The 6,503-nt window shown below is 41.9% G+C and overlaps 1 pseudogene; it reads right to left on the bottom strand.

Moving 5' to 3' along the window:
- Positions 1 to 2,573: 2,573 nt before the first annotated feature.
- Positions 2,574 to 3,523, bottom strand: LOC100947191 (annotated as a pseudogene).
- Positions 3,524 to 6,503: the final 2,980 nt, after the last annotated feature.

Genomic DNA, 6,503 nt, shown 5'->3' with positions numbered 1-6,503 from the left:
GGGTTCCTTCCCCCTTGTGGCTGAGGAACCCTGACGCGCCAGCAATAAACCTGCCTCTTGCTTTTTGCATCGATTTGTGATTGTGAGTGGTCTTTGGGTAGGCGACCCCCAGGGTGGGCACAACAATGTCATGTGAAGCCCTACTTAAAACTTCCTCTAATGGCTTCTAATTACAATTAGAATAAAAAATCAAATTTTTACCATGGTCTACAAAGACATAATAATTAGACCCCTGGCCCCATGTAAAACCTAATCTCATGCATGTCTCTCCTTTATTCATTTAATTCTGGCCACCTTCTGTCGGTTTCTGGAAAACATCAAGTTTACTCCACATAAGGGCCTTTAACTCTGCCATTCCCTTTGACTGAAAAACTTTGCTTCAGATATTCACCTGGATAATCCCATCATGTAATTCATGGTCTAACTCACGTTTGACCACATCCATGAGGCTTTCTCTGACCACTCAATCTAAAGTATAGTATACCTCCATATTGACCACCTCCCCACATTGACCACCTCCTTAGGTTGAGCTAATTTACATAGATCAGACATGCACCTCATGTATGTATCCCTACAGTAGGCCTAGCCCTTTATGTTGACAACCTCCATATGTTGACCAGTTTGTTACAGACCCTTGGTTGGTCAACTTACAGCATTTCTATTGTAGTTTCCCTGTCTCCTACCAGCCATTATCATGTTACTGTATTTCATTCTCTTCATAGCACTCACAATCATCTGAAATTATCTGTAAAAATTATTTTTTTGTGTTATGGTCATCTGTCCCTCCTGCCCCCTGCTAAAAAGTAAGCACCATGAGAGCAGAGGCCTTACCAATATCCATCACTACCATGGCTCCAGTGACTAGAACAGTGCCTGGAATATAGAATATCAATAAATATTCACTGATCAAATCCAGTTTGCTTTGGCAGACTTCAGTGCTTTAGCTCTTAACTACAATGCTAAATCATTTCCTAAAGGATAGATTTGTTCACCTTACTTCTTTAGTCAAAAACTATCAATATCTGCTAGGCCGCCTGTAGTTCAGCAGCTAAGGTGCCAGCCACATACACCGGAACTGATGGGTTTGAACCCGGCCTGGGCTTGCTAAACATCACTGACAACTACAACAAAAATATAGCTGCGGAGTGGTCCTGTGGCTCAGTGGGTAGGGCACTGGCCCCATTTACCAAGGGTGGTGGGTTTGAACCCGGGCCCAGCCAAACTGCAACAAAAAAATAGCCAGGCATTGTGGCAGGTGCCTGTAGTCTCAGCTACTTGGAAAGCTGAGGCAAGAGAATCACTTAAGCCCAAGAGTTGGAGATTGCTGTGAGCTGTGACGCCACAGCACTCTACTGAGAATGACATAGTGAGACTGTCTCAAAAAAAAAAACAAACTATCAATATCACCAGTGTTTACAAAATAAAGTTCTAGCTGCCCAGTATGACTTTAATGGGCCTTCACAGCAAGCCTGTCTTTCCTTCTGACTTCCTCCTGCACCCTACCTTATGCATTATTATTGAAACACAACAGAGAATCTGAATACTCCCTCACTTCTCCACATCCTACAAACCCACACTGCCACCTCCCCCCGCCATTTCTAACTATAAAATATGAACTATATCTTTCACAGCAAAGTTCAAACCATACCTCTTATTCAAAATATTTCTAACCACCCTCACGTATAATTAATTTCTCCATAATTTATGAGCGAAGGTGGTTCGGAAAGTTTTGAATGAGAAGTACCTTGTACATCTTAAAATATTCAATACAGTATGCTTCATAATAAAGTTATCTATGTCTATCTCTGCCTCCAGATTTTTATTATCTTATTTTCTATCACATTGTTTTGTTTTGGGGGGGGTTGTTTGTTTGTTTGCTTGTTTGTTTGTTTGTTAATCTTGAGACAGAGTCCCACTTGGTTGCCCAAGGTAGAGTGTTGTGACGTCATAGTTCACAGCAACCTCATACTCTTAGGTTCAAGTGATCCTCTTGCCTCAACCTCTCCAGTAGCTGGGGCTACAGGCCCCTGCCCCAACACCCACCTAGTTTTTCTATTTTTTATTTATTTATTTTTTTTATTGAATGGTAACTATGTACATTAATGCACTTCTGGGGTACAGTGTGGGGTTTTCACATGCAATCCGAAATACTTCCATCAAACTGTTCAACAGAGCCTTCATGTCATTTTCTCAGTTATTGTTTTAAAACGTTCTAGTTTTTCTATTTTTAGTAGATATGGTCTTGCTCTTGCTCAAGCTGGTCTTGAACTCCTGAACTCAAGCAGTCTACCCGCCTCAGCCTCCCAGAGTGCCAAGATTACAGGCATTAGCCACCCTGCTGGGTTCACATTGTTTTTATTTTTATTTTTTTGGCTGAATACAGGGAACTTTGATGTTACATGACAAGGTGGGGCTCCCTAGACCACTCCCGTTCTTCAGTGGGTCTGGTGTGGAAACTGTGTCAAGGGGAGATTCTCAGTGAGGTAGAGGACTGAGTAGGCAGGGGTACCCCAGCAGCTGAGGGCCTCTGTCTTCCTCTCATAGTCTGGCTGGGACTGGTGGTCCAGGGGCTCTTACTCCTTAGAGGCCATGTGGGCCTATTGCTATAGCCAAATTCATTGTCATAGCAGGCAATTAGTTTGACAAAGTGATCGTTGAGGGTAATGCCAGCCCCAGCATCAAAAGTAGAAGAATGGGAGTCACTGTTGAAATCAGAGGAGACAACCTGGTGCTCAGTGTAGCCCAGGATGCCCTTAAGGGGGCCCTCTGATGCCTGCTTAACCACCTTCTTGATATCATAGTATTTGGCAGCCTTCTCCAGATAGCAGATGAGATCCACAACTGACATGTTGGCAGTGGGGACACAGAAGACCATGCCAGCGAGCTTCCCATTCAGGGAGGATGACCTTGCCCACAGCCTTGGCTGTACCAGTTGAGGCAGGATTGATGTTCTGGAGAGCCCTGCAGCCATCACGCCACAACTTCCCAGAGGGGCCATCCACAGTCTTCTGGGTGGAAGTGATGACATGGACTGTGATCATGAGTCCCCTCCACAATGCCAAAGTTGTCATGGATGACCTTGGCCAAGGGGGCTAAGCAGCTGATGGTGCAGGAGGCATTGCTGACAATGCTGAGGCTGTTTTCATATTTCTCATGGTTCACACCCATTGCAAACACGGGAGCACCAGCAGAAGGGGAAGAGGTGATGACGCTTTTGGTACCCCCTTGTAGGTGAGCCCCAGCCTTTTCCATGATGGTGAAGTCACCAGTAGACTCCACTATGTAGTCAGCACCTGCTTTGCTCCATTTGATTTTGGTGGGATCTCACTCCTGGAAGATGGTTATGGGATTTCCATTGATGACAAGCTTCCGGTTCTCAGCCTTGACTGTACCATGGAATTTGCCATGGGTGGAATCATACTGGAACATGTAGACCATGTAATTGAGGTCAATGAAGGGGTCATTGATGGCGACAATATCCACTTTGCCAGAGTTAAAAGCAGCCTTGGTGACCAGGTGCCCAATAGGACCAAAGCCATTTATTCCAACCTTCACTTTCACCCTGGTGCCTGAGGGATGCAGCTGGCGCTACATGAGCAGAAGTGGCTGTCTGACAAACAGGAGGACCAGAGAGCCTCACGTTATTTTTAAATAGGGTCAAACATAGTGTCTACTCAAATGTTGAAGGGAATTAAACATTTGTGAGTCCTTACATTCCAATCACATACACTATTTATATTATTGCTTTTTTTTTTTTTTGCCTTTTGCTTCTTAATTAATTCATTTCACCTGGATATATAATTCCTCCTTTCCCCAGCTAGATTTTTGTTTTTTAAGACAGAGTCTCACTCTGTCGCCCTGCCCTCAATAGAATGCTCTGGCATCATAACTCATAGCAACCTCAAACTCTTGAGCTCAAGCCATTCTCTTACCTCAGCCCCCCAAGTAGCTGGGACTACAAGTGCCCACCACAATGCCTGGCTATTTTTAGGGTCTCTGGCTAGAGATGGGGTCTTGCTTTTGCTCAGTCTGGTCTTGATCCCATGAGCTCAGGCAATCCACCCACCTTGGCCTCCCAGAGTGCTAGGATTACAGGCATGAGCCACTGCACCCAGCCTACCCCCAGCTAGAGTTTAAGGCAATGAAATCTTCTATTTCTCTATGGGTATTCCTTGCCCTTTCTCTTATATTGCTTTCCTACCCTGGGGCCCCCCATTACTACTCTTTTACATTTAACCTGTTGCTAAACATATAGAGAATATATTCTATATAAACAGTGAGTAAAGATAATTGACTAAATGTAAGTCTGGTAGAGGAAGTACCCATCAATTCATGAGTAGATTAACAAAATGTGGTATATGTATACCATGGAGTACTACTCAGCCACAAAAAAAAAAAAAAAAACGAATTGGGTGGCGCCTGGGGCTCAAAGGAGTAGGGCGCCAGCTCCATATGCCAGAGGTGGCGGGTTCAAACCCAGCCAGGGCCAAAAACTACAAACAAACAAACAAAAAAATGAATTAATGACTTTTCCAAATTTGGATTGAACTAGAGACTATTCTTTGAAGTGAAATATCTCAACATTGGAAAATCAAACACCACATGTACTCATTATTAAATTGGAACTAACTAATGAGCACACATGTACACAAAGGGAAATAAAACTCAGGGGATATCAGGAAGGGGGTGGGGCAAAATCCCACCTAAAGGGTACAATGAACACTATTTGGGTGATGGACACAGCTATAGCTATTACTCAAGCATTACAAAAGTGATCCGTGCAACCAAAAACATTTGTACCCCCTTAGCCCTTTCCAATCCAGTTTCTCTACCACTTATGTACCCCTATGCTCTTATTTATTTGGGGCAAGAAAGAGGTTGGTGGATTACTTGTAATTATCCTACAGTTTTAAAAGAGAAAAACATAAATATGAACTCGCCTGATGATTTTATTATCTATTTTAGGATACATAAAATAATTAAAGTGTTTTTGTTTATGTTGCTCATAATTTTTTTGATTGTGATACTTCTAGAAGCAATCTCCAGGATGAAGTTCAGGTATCCTCTTACATGTCTCAATGTAGAAAATGGTTTCTCTCCTTCCACCTTTCTCATTTCTTCTGTTGCAAACCATGCAATCCTTTGTTGATTTTTTTTTTCATTTTACATTATAAAGTTAATCTTCCCATTCAGCTTTTCCTCAGTGTCAGAAGATGAGGGTCTTCCCCTCTTTTTTGAATTTCTATTCTTCACATTGCTCACAAGCCAAGTGATGAGATTTCTCCTGTAAGAAAGATGTGTCTGTACTTTTTCTCTACTCTTCTTATCTAATGAGTAAAGGATGTAGCTGTTCACAACTTCAATGTCCATCAGCCAGAAGAATAATTTTTTCCACTATTTGTAGGACCTCTTTGTAAATCCATAACATCTACAGCAGTGGTTCTCAACCTTCCTAATGCCTCTGCCCTTTAATACAATTCCTCATGTTGTGGTGGCCCCCAACCTTAAAATTATTTTTATTGCTACTTCATAACTATAATTTTGCTACTATTATGAATCATAATGTAAATATCTGATATGCTGATGTATTTAGGTGACCCCTGTGAAAGGGTGGTTCAACTTCCAAAGGGGTCGCAACCCACAGGTTGAGAACCGCTGATCTATAGTAATGATCAGCTCTGTCCACTCTTCCCATAAACTTTGTGTATTCTAAAATAACTGCTGTTTTTTCAACAGTACAGGCTGTTTTTTCCTAGAACCAGTGATCACATGTGTTTGAGGGCCCAAAACTGTACTCAGCATTGTGGCTAACTTCTTATCATGGAATGAGAGTTATGTTATTTTCATATCACATTGATAGGCACATAATTTATATTCCTGAAGTTTGTTCTTTTGTAGATCACTTGGAAGACTAGAAGCCATAACTGTTCCTGTTATATGTATTTTCATTTTATACAATTCCTGAGTAAGTTGAGGGCTTGTGTAGAACCTGTCAATGTAGATGTGATAGCCTGAACCATTCAGGTGTGCTTGCAGAACTCCTGTCAAATGAATCACTATTTGAGACATAAATGGCAAATCAGTATGAATAACACTTTCTGTTGTTGTCTTGCCATAATAGGGAATGTAAGAAAACACATAACTATTTTCTGAGTCACACAGGCAAAAAATTTGTAGGCCCCACTTTGTAGGCTCCCTTGATTGTAGCACTTCAATTGAATCCTTCCTTTGAAACTTACTGTGCTCTCATCTATAGCTGCATTCCTTCCCAGCACATAAAGTTCTTTGCATTTATTGTCAATATACTCACATTCTTCACCTTGTTCCCTTGGGTACACACACTCCTTTGAGTTGTGACACAATGGACATCTTCCAACATTGGTGTGGAACAGGAATATCATTACATTGGTTAAGGTCTAACATAAGATCAGAAAGGGTTAGTAATTTGAAATTCAAAAAATGTTTGGTAGAGGGAAGGAGCAAGATGGCAGACATAGCTTGCC

The sequence above is a fragment of the Otolemur garnettii genome, unplaced genomic scaffold (genome assembly GCF_000181295.1).
Source record: "Otolemur garnettii isolate 467f Iridium unplaced genomic scaffold, OtoGar3 scaffold00157, whole genome shotgun sequence".
NCBI lineage: Eukaryota > Metazoa > Chordata > Mammalia > Primates > Galagidae > Otolemur > Otolemur garnettii.
This window is presented reverse-complemented; position numbering and strand designations above follow the sequence as displayed.